This window comes from Hibiscus syriacus, unplaced genomic scaffold, assembly GCF_006381635.1.
Source record: "Hibiscus syriacus cultivar Baekdansim isolate YM2019G1 unplaced genomic scaffold, ASM638163v2 tig00110299_pilon, whole genome shotgun sequence".
NCBI lineage: Eukaryota > Viridiplantae > Streptophyta > Magnoliopsida > Malvales > Malvaceae > Hibiscus > Hibiscus syriacus.
The window spans coordinates 1,629,284-1,644,952 of record NW_024062668.1 but is presented as its reverse complement, the minus strand read 5'-3'; the positions used below and the strand labels follow the sequence as shown (position 1 = coordinate 1,644,952).

The window sequence follows — 15,669 nt, the reverse complement described above, 5'->3', positions numbered from 1 at the left end:
AGACCATCGAAAAACCCATATCAAACTTGAGCAATGTGAAAAGCTATCCAAAAACACAAAATGAGTATCCACATCCAATTCGAGGGTCCAAAGCAGGAAAGATCAACAAGATATTAGATAAACACCATCATGATCAGTCGTGGCGATGTCAAATAAACCCTTAGAAAAAGATAAATGAAAAAACTATCGAATAACTGTGAAACATTACAAAAAGCATAAGAAAACGTGCCATAAAGGCAGAGAAAAATGTGTCATAAAAGAAAAGGAAAACGTGCCAAACCAGAAGGATTATTGAAAATAAAAAACAAAAGAAAATAGAGATACAATATAAAGAAAAAAAGAAAACAATAAAGAATACAGACAGTTACCAACCAATATTAAAATTGGTGCCGCCGCCGATTAACAGAAACCAAAAAGAAAAGAGATAAGTGGCACACATCTCTCAATTGTAATTAATTTCCCTATTTTCAATCCAAGTGCATCAAATTTAGTTATATATAAAGCATCCAGCTTAGTTAATATCAATGGTCGTGCCATACTATAGCCTACTTAAGTTAATTTCTCTTTAATACATTTTCAGAATAAAAAACTTACAATAGTTATCAGTATTTATATTAAAAATACATAAAAATATGCCTGTTTATAATAAGAAATAATCATTTAAAAAATAATTAAACCATTTATACGATGGATACACAAAGTTCTTGTTATAACTAAAGAGAATGATTCAACTAGACAAATTCAAAATCAGATTGATTTGTGCTAAAAATGGTAAGGTAATAAACAAAAAAGGTCACACTGTACGGATGCGAAAAAAATTAATGAACGGTGGAAAATGATAATGAAATTAGTGATTTTTATATAAAAAACAGTCTTAGATGCAATCTAAACTAATTGAAGCAACATCTTCCTTTAGGAGGGGATAAAGAGTTGTATGTTAAATAAATTACCTAGGATACGTTCTATTAAGAGATGACTTGGTTGATACTAATATTGATCCTATTATGTTTTTGGCCTAAATTGATGTTTATCGTTGAAGGTGGAGATCCTTATATTTTTTTCGAATGACAGGTCACTTATGTCACTATTTCTTTTCTAGGGGGTTCCCGTGAAAGGTATTCTTATTAATAATAAATTTCCGGATCCAAATATAAACTCTACCACCAACAACAACGTCGTGGTGAATGTGTTTAACAACCTTGACAAGTCATTCCTTATAACATGGTAACTTATGATTTGCGAGCAAATGATAGTTTTCCATTTGATAACTGTAATGAATGATTGAGGTAGCTATTTTCGGGAACGGGAATTACTGCAGGGACGGTATCCAGCATAGGAAGAATTCATGGCAAGATAGTGTGTTGGGAACTAACTTTCCAATCCCCCAGGGACGAATTACACTTATCACTTCTAGGTGAAGGATTAGATTGGAAGTTACATGTACTAACCTGTCACTTTTATGCATAAGGCCGTCGGTGGTTTTGGTGGCCTTTACATTACTAGTCGTACAATGATTCCCATCCCATATGACCCACTAGCTGATGACTATACCTTAATGATTGGATATTGGTTTAACAAAGGACACACCAATCTCAAGAAAATACTTGACATCAACCGCAACCTCGGTAGAGCTGACGATGACCACATTAATCGGAAAATGGCCAAAGGTGATGGAAAAGGTGAACCTCTCTTCACCATGGAAGCTGACAAAACCTATAGATATAGGATTTGTAATGCTGGATTAAAGACATCTTTCAACTTCAGGTTCTAAGGCCACAACATGAAGCTAGTTGAGATGGAAGGTTCTCATACAGTTCAGAATGACTATGAGTTGCTTGATGTGCATGTGGAACAGTGCTACACTATTCTTGTCACGACCGACAAGGAACCAAGGGATTACTATGTTGTTGCCTTGTTTCGTTTTACGAAACGAGAGTCTACAACAATGGGCATCATCCGGTACTTAAATGGTAAGGGAGGGCCCTCATATGAGATTCCTAAGCCACCAGTTGGATGGGCTTGGTCACTCAATCAATTCTGTACGTTCCAGTGGAACCTTACTGCAAGTGCTGCAAGGCCTAACCCTCAGGGATCTTACAAATATGGTGGCATTAACATTACCCGTACCATCACGCTGGCTAACACCGCTGAGAAGGTAGATGGAAAGCTTCGATATGCAATTAATGGAGTCTCCTTTGTGGAGCCAACCACTCCGTTGAAACTTGCGGAACACTATAGAGTTGCAGATAAGGTTTTCAAGTATAATATATTCCAGATGAGCCACCAGTTGAGATGTCCAAAGTAGCTCTAGAACCTATTGTCCTCAACATGACATACAAAAGCTTTGTGGAAATTATATTTGATAATTGTGAAACAACCATTCAATATTGGCACGTTGATGGCTATGCATTCTTCGCTGTGGCGTAAGTACCGTTGGACTGGAAACACCAATTATTCTAAGACTATGCCTTTTAACATGATCATTTGGTATGAATAATGACTTGCAATGATTGTGTGCAGCGTAGAGATAGGGAAATGGAGTCCAGAAAAGTGGATGAACTACAATCTTCTAGATGCGGTGAGAAGGCACACCATTCAGGTATTCGCCCATTCACGGGCTGATGTTCTTATATCTCTGGACAAATGTGGCATGTATAACATAAGATCCAAGACATGGGACAAGCAATACGTTGGAAAACAACTTTACATTAGTCTTCATTCCCCTAACCGTTCCGTGAGGGACGAGTACAACTTACCTGAGGACGTTATGACTTGCGGCGTCGTGGAAGGCATGTCAAGGCCTCCACCATTTAGTAGTTAAATTAATTTAATTCATGTGTGTTAAATTTCGGTTCAAATACATATAGGAGAGTGAGAAAGTATTCAAAGTTTTGTTCCCAACAACGTTTGTAATTCTTAATGCTGTTGTTTATATGAATTTTATGCTCAATAATTTTTGTTTAAATGAATTGAAATAAAATTTTAAATTGATGAAAATATCAAGCTTCATCGTATTATTAAATTTGCATAAAAAATACTACGATAGAATATGTATTCATTTTAAATTATAGTTATTATTTTAATTTGATTATCAATTTATTTAATATAATAATTATAAATTAATTAAAGTTGACACGGTAAACAAATACAGTGTCAACCAATTGATCATTTTAAATCAAATAACATCTAAAAGATTAATTTTTACTATCATTTGACATATTTTTCCCCCATAATAAAAAATATTAGATTTTTAAAGTGCTTTTGATTGTCTTTCAACTTTCAACTATTCACATTGTTTTTTTTTTCGGTTAATATTTTCTTCAACTATTATTGAGTAACGTAGGTAAATAATATTTAATTTCAAAAGAAAAATCAAGTATAAATGTACGAACCGAGTGACCTCAGTGATAAATGATTTATTGTTATTTCTTGAGGTCTCATGTTCAAGTACCAGGAATACCATAAATGTGAGCCTTCAATGTCAAATAGCTGAGAGTATTAAGAAGTATCATACCAGTTGAAGCTCATCGATTGAATTGACTTTATCAAATATCATGTTGATCGCATGGAAATGTATATGCTAAGGCAAGCAATTATGTGCAAGTATAAACAGTCGAATCAAGTAATAAAGGGTAAGTGAGTTATCGTCTTCTCAGGGATTGGTCGGCTCTTTTAAGTTTCACCACAACCAGAACTAGTTGTCACAAGTTAATTCCTGAAGTCTTGTCAAACTAGAAAACTATTACTAACAAAATAAAGTAAGAAAAAATTATAAAGTATGGATGTAGACAAGTTTGGTCGAGGCAAAATAAATATGCAAACTATCAAATTAAAATAAACAAGGCAAAGACAAACGTTGTTTCAAATATATTCAAAAGAACCTCACATATTCAGACTTTTCACATAGCACTCCTGCTAATCTTTTGTTATGACAAGCAATTATTCTAAGTCTAGAATGATTTGTTATGATATTCTTAAGCTTCCCAGCAGGATTATTGAGTATTCTTAGACGGTTGTTATGGCAATACTAGTCAACGTTAACTACAACCCTTGGGTTGTCAGACTGTTGTTGTAGCAATACCTCTCAGTGTGAAATATAATCATTGTCTATCCTACTCTAGCATCTATCCCTTTTAGTCGATTGAAACCCTCTCCTTATCTCTAAGGTAGACAGGTTAGAACATCACCATCCTGGATCCATTCCATTGTTCACGTATCTATCTTAGTTCTCTCGAATCTAAGAATCAATATCTAGACAAACAACAATCTCTCAAAGCTCTTACATTGTCAAGACATGTTTCACCTAGACCCCAGGCAATTTCTCGAAGCTCTTACAATGTCAAGGCAAAATATTTAAACAATGAACAAAACATACATGAGCAAAATCTTAATTCATCATTCATAAAATAGAAAATAATTGTTTCAGAAAAACAAAGATAACACCAAGTAAAGCAGTTCATGGTGTTGTCAAAAAGTCAACCAAAGTATCATCGTTTTAATACAACCCCAAGCAAAGTAAAGAAATTAAGAACAAAGGAAGAACGAATCCCAAAACTGGGGGCTCTGTCATGACGTCTCTGATCAACTCTGAGCCTGTCCTGGCGGGTAGACTCTCTCGAGGCCTAACCGCCGCTCTGCTATAGCCAGGCTATTGAGGACACCAAGGACGGTCGGGTTGGAAAACAGTGGGGAAGCAATGCAGTTGCTCACTCACGCTTCAGTTAAAGCTCTTCTTACTTCATTGTCTTCTCTTTTTGGCGGCTGTGATTGGGTATTTATAAAGGGAGATTTCCTAGGGTTTTGCGTAAGTAAAGATTCCCTAAATACCTGTTATTTCTTGTCCGAACTAAAAAAGGAAAGGCGGCTAACTGTTGTCAGAATATTAAGGGCTTGCTTGCACGTGAGGGTAGTTGTACAGCTGGCATGTGACATAGGCAATTTGTCATATCCGCTTTAGACTTGTAAGATAAACCTTGCCTTGGCGAGATAAATCTGCTCCTCACTGTCTTTTTCTTCTCTATTCTATTGGCCCTTGTAAAATACTCCATTGTGACTTAAATGTTCTTCGTTACTTAATTTCCTGTAAATATACAATCCACACAAGCCCTTTCTCCTCATCCACCACATACAAATATAACCTAAATGCAACTAAATGAAATTAATATGTTGTGAATGCTTTGTTTAGACGAGCAATAACTTAAGTAAAAAGACTAGAAATAGAGTATATTTATGGAGTTATCACACCTCCAAACGTAAGCTATTACTTTTCCTCAAGCAATGTACAATAGCTAGAAAAAAATTAAGATTGTCATGGCAAAGCTGTATTTTCTTAAATCATGTGGTTTGAAATTTCAGCCCTCAGCAAAAGTTTGGCCTCAACATGTTTGACTGCCATATCAGTCAAGTGCCTTCCCTAGTCAGGATTCCTTTCTAGCGTGTGTGCGTGATTCTAATCAGTCTATGCATTAATGTAATTAGAAAACTTCAAGTAAGTGTTTCAGTTTTGTCCGTCAAATTATTTGTCAGGCGCAATTTCCACTCATATTTGTTTATCAACTTTTATTTGGGAGTCAGCTCATCACACCTACCCTCCCACACTCTAGGTGAAAGGGATCATACCTTTCACGCCCAAGCTAGTCAGGTAGAGTCATCATTTGACTACTTTCATTCACTCAAATGCCTTGGCAACCCTTAATTTTTATGGAGTTTTATGGTTATGCCATTACATAGAGGAGTGTTCCTTTTATTCTTCAGGTTTTAAACACTAAGGAGTTTGACCTTAACCTTAAAATTCTTTGATGTCTTGGCAAGCAGAGAGTTCTTTCCTAAAACTTTACTAATCACCTTAAGCAGAGAGAGCCTACAATCGTATTTATAATTTTTTAAAGAATCAAGTCTAAGGTTGGTTCTCTTCTTTCGACAGTCTTAAAGATAATTCTGGCTTAGGCAATTAGATTTTGTTTTCATCATCGGGCATCCCTAATCCATTCCAAGCAATAGAATTAACATACTTATATCATGTCAGCCAAAATTTTTAACCAATTATCATCAATTGCTTTTTAACAAAGTGTGATTCAATACCTCCCCGAAACTTGAGGGATGCATTATCCTTAATGCATGAAAAATTAAACTACATGTAACTAAATGTAAATGCAAATGCAGAGAGAAAAATAAAAATAAAAATGTGATCTTACTATGGTGAGGTAACTTGACTGGACGCATGCGTTCTGCATTGTTTTGGAGGAGGGGGACTCTCTGATCGCATGTTTTCTGCTACAATCAGCGATGGATATGGTTGAAGAACACGACCCACCGTTTGTTTAATGCGTCGCCTAGTGCTCAAGGCTCATGATGGTGTTTGTTGTTCTTCAGCTTGAGTGGGTTGTGCATGAATTACTGGTGTCTAGCTTTGATCTGGTTCATGAACTGGCGTTACGTGATGGACGGGGGATTGTTCTGGTGCTTGCTCAGGTACAGGTTGAGTAGGGACTAAAGTGAAATCTTCATCGACAAAGAATTCGGGTTGAATCTCCTGAGTGCTTTCGAAAGTAAAGAATGAGGAGTTGAGGAATTCATCTGTGTCATCGTGGCCTTCTTCCGGTATGGGCGAAACATGAGTGGCCAATGGAGGAACGTCTGCTGGGAATTCTGGTGGAGCATTTTATATCGAGACATTGAATGTACTACCGCCAGCAGTGTGTTTTAGGATAACATCGGTGAAGGGTAGTAAGTCTTCATTGGTGATTGGGAGTAGCTCCTTGAAAAAGGCGTTGAGTTGAGCATCCCTTACCTTGACATAGCCAAAGAATATCTCCATGTGATTTTCTAGACGCTCGATCTTCTCACAGGTTTCTCGTGTATATGTGATCACTGTTGCCATTCTGGCCGCGACAACATATTTGGCTCCTCTTTCCAGACCCTCATACGGGGAATTGTTATTGAATCTCATGAGCTCTGCACTTTCTTCTTAGTTATTACCTCGTTTGACTTGATGAAGTCCTCAAATGGTTCTTCGAGGACTTTCTTCTTCCTGCACAGAGCAGTTATCAGGTTAGGAAATAAAATATTACCTTGGTTTCTTTTTGCGTAGTCATGGATTTGCTCGAAGACAATTTCTCCAACATTGATCACTCGCCCATAAATTACGAATATAACAACATCAATCTTTTCACTAGAACGGTCGTGTTGTGGGAGGTCGACATTAGCTTAACCTTTAAGAAGTGATTACATAACTTCACCATCGGTTTAAGGGCTCGACGATCTACCCACTTTCTTGTCAGCGCGTTTCCCTTGAATTTGGCCCATTCGAAACAGAGGTCTTCAAGTACTCCACTATAAGTTTCTTGTTCCGCCTCAGCCACGAACTTATTGTGTTAATCCTCCATTTTTCCCAACTTAAAATATCGGTTCAGTGCTGATGGGGAAAATCGATTGATTTTCCCTCTCATATAGACGGTATGTTGGGATGGGTCTTCGAGATGGGCGTAAAATTCCCAAACCATTCTCGGCGTTACACCTTTAGGATGCCGAGAAAATTTCTCTTAGTCCATCACTTCTGGTTCGAATTGTTCTTCGTTTTCTGATGGAAAAACGAAACCATCCTCCAAGTATACTTACCATTTTTGGAGGTTCTTGAACCGTGCCTCGGCTTCAGCCGTCTGGAAATGCTCAAATCCTGCTGCTGGGAGTGGATTTTTCTTTGATCTTGCCATGATGCTTGCTGTTACAGGGTTTTTTGTGGCTGTGAGGAAGGAGAAATATTGGAGGATAATTGTTTTAAAGAAAGAAACTGTGGGAATGATGGGGAAGATGAAGTGTAAGTTGGTTTTTCTGGAAAGATAATGAGTGGTTTAATCTGGGCAAATTGGTCAAAACACGAGGGAAAAAGATATGACATTAATACCTCAATATTTGATTTGACATAAAGTAGGGAAAAATATAAGTTTCCCTCTTTACAATTGTCGCCAAAACCTTCTTGTTTGAGGGTTTCTCTTCCTCTCATATGTAAGTTCTCACCCCATGCTGCCACGTGTACCTTACATGCCAACAATAAACAAAAAGAACAAAAATAAAGTGAAACAAATAACTAGTGCATAAAAAAACTTAATTTATTTATATACAGAATTCAGATTTTTGTTGCCGAGGCAACAAAAATTACTCAAGTAGGTAAAGCAAACTCTTGGGCATCGTTTGATGTTGATGTCGGTTTATCGCATATGACTGGTGCTCATTTGTATTCCTTTAGTCTCTAACCATTCACCTTAAAAATGGATCCGTCATCTCGGTTATTGATTTCTATTGCTCTATTACTATGGACTTGGTGTACGATGAACGGTCCTGACCATCTTGATTTTAGCTTGCCTGAAAATAATTTGAGTCATTAATTATAGAGCAACACTTGTTGTCCAGAATAAAATTGGCTTGGCAAAATTTTTCTATCATGCCATCGTTTTGTTTTTTCTTTGTACAGGCGGGGCGTGAGCTCTGAATTCATCCATTTCATTCAGTTCAAAGAGTCTTCTTTCTCCAGCAAGCTAAACATCCATGTTCAATTTCTTGATGGCCAAATAAGCTTTATGTTCAAGTTCCACAGGTAGGTGGTACTCCTTATCGTAGACAAGTTTGAATGGGGATATTCCAGCGGTGTCTTAAATGTTGTGCTATAGGCCCATAGTGCTTCATCTAGATTTGGCGACCAGTCTTTTCGGCTTGGGTTGACCGCTTTCTCAAGGATCTATTTGATTTCCCGATTAGAAACTTTGGCCTACCCATTGGTCTTGGGGTGATATGCAATGGCTATCCCATGTCGTACTCCATATCTTTTCAGCGCCTTGGCAATTAATTTGATGTCAAAGTGTGTGGCTTCATCACTGATGATAGCTTGTGGTGTTCCAAAACGTGTGAATATGTTCTTGTGTAATAATTTCAGCACGGTCTTTGAATCATTTTTAGGTGTTGCGATGGCTTCCACCTATTTGGACACATAGTTTACTGCCAAGAGAATGTATAGATCACCAAAAGATGTGGGAAAGGGTGCCATGGAATCTATCACCCATACATCGAAAAGTTCAACCTCCAGAATATTTTTCCATGGCATCTCATGTCTCTTTGATATGTTTCCTATTCGCTGGCACTTATCACACGACTTGTAGAATTCGTTCGTATTTTTGAGCAAGGTTGGTCAATAGAAACCAGATTGAAGAACATTTGCTGTTGTTATCATTCCACCGAAATGTCCTCCATACGATGATGAGTGGCAATGAAGTTGAATTTCTTTGTTTTCTTCTTCTGGGACACATCTTCTGATTATTTGGTAACCATATTGCTTGAAAAGGAACGATTCATCCCAGTAATAGTGTCGCACATCATGTTTGAACTTTTTTCGGCCTTAGATATATAAATCTGGAGGTACAATACCGTTAACAAAAAAGTTGACTATGTCAGCATACCACGACACAACTATGACAAATAAAATTTTCTCATCAGGGAAATTCTCCTGGATGTCTTTCATGTCATGAAAACTAATTTTGTTTTCTAGTCTAGACAAGTGATCTGCTACTTGGTTTTTCATACCCTTTCTATTCTTTACCTCTAAATAGAAATCATGTAGTAATAATATCCATCTGATTAGCCTAGGCTTTGCAGATTTCTTATTGATCAAATATTTAATGGCAGAGTGATCCGTATGCACAATTACTTTAGTTCCTATGAGATATGACCTAAACTTATCGAATACAAATACTACTGCAAGAAGTTCTTTTTCAGTTGTGGTGTAGTTTAATTGTGCATCATTAAGAGTACGACTAGCAAAGTAGATAACATGAAAGATTTTACTTTTTCGTTGCACTTTCATTGCCCCAACTGCATAATCACTAGCATCGCACATGAGCTCGAAATGTTCATTTCAGTCTGGTAAAACCACGATTGGTGCTGATGAAAGTTTTTTTCTTTAAATCTGTAAAAGCATTTAAACAATCATTATTAAATACAAATGGTTGATTTTGTTTAAGCAAAAGAAACAACGGTTTTGAGATTTGAGAAAAATCTTTTATGAACCGCCTGTAGAAGCTTGCATGCCCAAGGAAACTGTGTATGCCTTTCATATTGGTGGGTGGAGGTAGGTTTTCAATTACTTCCAACTTGATTTTATTGACTTCAATACATTGACAAAAAAATTTGTGTTCCAACATTATTCCCTCGGTTACCATAAAATGGCATTTTTCCTAATTCAGTACTAGGTTGGCTTCTTCACATCATTTCAACACTTTAGATAAGTTGTCGAGGCATCTGTTAAAATCTTCGCCTGAGATGGAGAAATCATCCATAAATATTTTCATGCAATCTTCTACCATATTTGGAAAAATGGCCATCATACATCTCTGAAAGGTTGCTGGAGCGTTACATAGCCTAAACGACATTCGTCTAAATTCATAGGTACCATATAAACATGTGAAAGTAGTCTTCTCTTGATCCTCTAGTGCTATGGCTATTTGATTGTATCCCGAATATCCATAAAGGAAGCAGTAAAATGCTTTTCCTGCTAACTATCAAGCAATTGGTCAATAAAAGGAAGGGGGAAGTGGTATTTCTTTGTGGCTTTATTGAGCTTCTTATTGTCCATACATATTGACATTCCTGTGACTATTCTACTAGTTAAAAGCTCATCATTTTCGTTTTTAACCACAGTCACACCACCTTTCTTTGGCACGCACTGCACCAGACTGACCCATGAGCTATCGGATATTGGATAAATTACTCCCACATCCAACCATTTTATGATTTCCTTCATGACTACCTTCTTCATGATCGGGATGAGTCTTCTTTGTGGTTTCACTGAATTGCTATGATTGTCTTCTACGTTGATCTTGTGCATGCATATGGTAGGGTTGATTCCCTTCAAATCTGCCATGGTCCACCCGAAAGCTTTTTTGTGTTGTGACAAAACATTTAACAAACTGTTCTCTTGTTCGGAGGTTAGACTGACAAAATTTATCACGGGTAAAGTCTCATTACTACATAGATAGGCGCATTTCAAATGCGATGGCAAAGTTTTAAGTTCCAATGTGGGTGCATGTTGTAATAATGATGATTTTGGGGGGCTAACTTCATTAAAATCTAAGGGTTCGAATTTAATATCTAGTCTAGCATGAAGGAAACTATATTGTTCCTATGATTCTCCTTCATAATCTGCTTTGGTTTCATTGGCAAGGAATTCATTTAGTGTTTTATTCAAACAACTGTTGCCAAGGCAATGATTATCAAAATCCTCTTCTGAAAGTTTTTCGCATGGGCCATGATTTTCGTGTTCAATCGTCATAGACATCAAGTTGTGGTACAAAATGTTGTATTCATCGATTTGTTAAAATTCATCTTGGTCGGGATTTGCCGTCTCTTCTTCCTCTATTGATTCCATACCTCTAATGCATTAGCATTCTTATGAATCATCCACATATCTCATGGAGTTGAAGACATTGATTGTGACGCTTTGCTCTCCTACTCGCATCGTGAACTCTCCCTTCTCGCAATATATTAAGATTCGTTCAGTGGCCAAAAAGGGTCATCCAAGGATGATGGGTGCATTTTCATCGGCTTCGCAGTCTAATATTAGGAAATCAATTGGAAATACGAATTTGTCCACCTTTATAATGATGTCTTATATTTAGCCCTTAGGATGCACATAAGACCGATCATCTAATTGTAGGATAACTGTAGTTGGGTAGGCATTATACCTTTCTAGTTTTTAAAATATGGACTTTGGTATCAAATTTACGCTAGACCCTAGGTTAACAAGAGCTCGTCTACAAAGTTGTTACCAAATTGAGCATGGTATCACAAAACTGCCAGTGTCTTTTTTCTTTGGTGGGAGTTTTCTTACTATAGAGCATATTTATGTTGCCGCGACAACATTTTCTACCTTCTTCTTTTTTGTGACAATGTCTTTTAGAAACTTAGCATAGGAAGGCATCTGCTCGATGGCTTCAAGTAAAGGTACATTGATATACAATTGATCCAGAACATCAACAAATTTATTGAACTAGATATCGTCATTGTGTTTCTTCAATCATTGAGGAAAGGGTGGTGGAGGTCTCACGTCATTTGTTGTCGGTGATGAGGAAACTCTGGCTTGGCTATAAATTTCCCATCATCTGTTTGACTGTCTTCTGAACCTTCATCATTTTCATTCTTTTCGGACAATCCTTCTTGTTCAACAATTTCAGTTCAATCCTCTGGTTGTGTAATGCCTTGGTTAGAATCTTCCAGCTATTTCCCCCCAAACATGTCATTTTGGTTAATTTGTGCCCCACTCCTTAGTGTAAGTGCACTGCATTTCTCATTTTCATGATGTTTAGTGATTTCATTATCACTAGGGAGACTTACTTACGGGCGAGAATGTAATGCATGGTGATTTGACCCACTTGGTTCTCCAATGCTCTTAGGGATGAACTATGGCTTTACAAAAGAGAAACTTGACTTTGCAACAAACTTCCTTGGTTTTTTATTGTTGATGAGTGCTCGTGCATCAGAGTCTTTGTTGAAGCCATGAAATCTTTTGTCGAGTCCATGAATTCTTATGGTGAAGCTTCCAAGAAGTTAAAATTAGAGTTGGTACTAGAGGAAGAAGGTGTACCTTTAGTGTTTTGCCAGGGCATCTGATGGTGCTGATTCTGAAAATGTTGATGTTCCTAGTTACTCTGCTGTGGCTTATTATAATTTGTTGCCTGATTGTTTTTGTTGGTCCCTTGATTACCCCATAAAAAGTTCTGATGTTGTCACCATCCAAGATTGTATGTATTCGAGTAGGGGTATTGTTGCTTCAGTTGTAGTTACCCATAAAATTGATAGACTCTTGGTTTGTTGGATATTCACTCTCATGATGGTTGTAGTGAAAAAATATGCATGAATTACTGGTTGCTTTGACTTCTCTCACATCTTTAGAACGCTGCAAATATTTCAATATATTAGTTATGGCAGAAAGTTGAGCAGCTACTGAATCCTTACCCTCAATTTCAAATGCTCCAGATACTTTTCTACTGGTTCCCAGTCTTGTAGTCGAGAATTGATAGTCATTATGTTATCCTGTCGAGAATATCGAAGGCTTCCTCAGGTGATTTGTCAAGTAAAGTACCATTTACTGAGGCATCTAACCTCTTTCGAGTAGGTGCATTAACTCCATTGCAAAACATCACGACTTGAGTCCAGTCATGAAATCCATGGTTCACACATTTGTGAAGTAGACTTTTATACCTATCCCAACACTCGTACATTGACTCATCATCGCCTTGGCGAAAACTTGCAATGTCATTGCGTAGCTGTGTATTCATATTGGGTGGATTGTATCAAAGTAGGAAACTCTTGCATAAATCCGCCCAAGATTCTATTGAGCCTAAAGGAACTACACTGAGCCAAGCTCTCGCACTATCACGTAGAGAATAAGGGAAACGTTTAAGCTTAAGAACATCCTCATGCACTCCTTGTTATCAGAATGAATCGCATACTTCAAGAAAGGCACATATATGCTGTCTAGTATCCTCATTAGATGAGCCACCAAATTGACCGGTGGAGTTTAGCATGTTAACATCATCAATTTAAGCTCAAATGGGTTGCTTGTATTTTAGGTTCCACGATGCCTGGATTAAGATCGTCAAGAATTCAAGTGATCTCGTATTGTTCATGGTCTTACAACTTCTCTCTAAAAATTATTTGTTGCTACATCAGGTTCTGCCTGATCTCCCATATTGTTATTGCCTTGAAATTGTAGTTGGTTTATATACTCTCTAGCTCGTTGGTTACGTCGTCTTTGTCTGAACGACTGTTCAATTTCAAGGTCGAATGGCTCTAGTGGTTTACCAGCAGATCTCAGGGTCATGCAATGATAAAACCTTTAAAAGAAAATAATAATTAAACGAGTTAAACTTGCTAAGTAAAAGGTGACAAAAATTTGTTATGGCAAAAAAAAAATTTCGTCAGTTGCTAATCCCCTACAACGGTGCCAAAAACTTGATCACTTGTAAATGTATATGTTGTAACACCCATCTCCGTATATCTTTTCGTATACGAGATATGAATGTCACATCACTTTTAAAACATTTTGTCTTTTGAAAACCCTTAAAAATTAGTTTTAAAAATTTAAATTAAAACATTTTAGTACAATCATAAAACAATCATCGAATTATACTACCAAAATTCCACTTTATATACATTCAAGAGCATTTTTCTTTAATTTCGATTACATGCCAGTAAATGTTCAAAATAAACATGATTGTCCTACTGTTACTGATGATTGTCAACCTTAACTGATGATATTTGTTGCTACTGATGCACTCCTTATTTGATTTGTTTCTTCTTTACCTATGCGTGGAAGCAATACATTAAGTATTTACTTAGTGAGAAATAAAATTGTATATATACATAATTACATCATATTATTTAGTTCATACTAAATATATTCTTTAAGGATCTTATAATCCTCCTCAGTTAAACCGTATTCCATTCACAATTATCTTAATTTTTTTTAGTATGCCTAGCATACCTATCTTTCTTCATATTTCTTTTTCACTTTTATCTCTTCATTATTCTATATTTTCATTGAGAGAATCCATTCATACTTAAATGCACCATTATGCATTAATTATGGCATCCCTTCATGCGCTTTTGTACGCTATTATACATTTCATTATGACATCCTTTCATGCCTTTTATACAATATATATTTCATTATGGCTCCTTTCATGCCTTTTATACACTATTATATAGTGTTATACATCTAGTCTTTTACTCAAAGGCATATAACCTTTCATCTAACTGGCATTATTGGCACATTTCTGTCAAAAGCACAACTAGCTATTAATCTTTTACTCAAAGGTATTTAACTTTTCATCTAACTGGCATAATTAACACCTTTCTGTCAAAAGCACGGCTAGCTATTAATCTTTTACTGAAAGGTATTTAACTTTCTCTAACTAGCATAATTGACATATTTCTGTCAAATGCACAACTAGGTCATTAATATTTTATTTTGGAATTAATTTATACTCTAACACTTATATATAATATCAATTAACTCTTTTTAATTTATTATAACCCTTATACATTTGCACCCTTAGTGCTAACATGGTAATTTACCAACTTCCTATTCATGTTCAATTATTAAAATGCCACATAGTGCCTATACGATAGTTCTTCAACTCATGATGAATTCTGAGTTGCATACATCGTACCTTTACGATTATTCATCTAATGATGAATTTCGTGGATTTGCACACATAGTGCCTGTACGGGTATTCATCAACTCATGATGAATTCCGTGGATTTACACATAGTGCTGTACGGTTATTCATCAACTCATGATGAATTCCATGGTTTTGCATAGTGTCGTACGGTATTCATCAACTCATGATGAATTCGTGGATTTTCACATATGTTTGTACGATTATTCATCAACTCATGACGAATTCCGTGGATTTGCATACATAGTGCCTGTACGGGTATTCATCAACTCATGATGAATTTCGTGGTTTGCACATAGTGCCTGTATGGGTATTCATCAACTCATGATGAATTATGTGGATTTACACACATAGTGCTTGTACTTATTCATCAACTCATGATGAATTCCGTGGATTTGCACAGATAGTGCCTGTACGGATATTCAATAAGGTGGTGTTGTTT

General features: G+C 36.5%; 2 pseudogenes; both read left to right on the top strand.

Annotated features, from left to right (window-relative positions):
- Nucleotides 1-972: 972 nt before the first annotated feature.
- Nucleotides 973-2,821, top strand: LOC120116603 (annotated as a pseudogene).
- A 4,889-nt stretch (nucleotides 2,822-7,710) lies between these two features.
- Nucleotides 7,711-15,669, top strand: part of LOC120116602 — an 89,692-nt pseudogene continuing 81,733 nt past the window's right edge.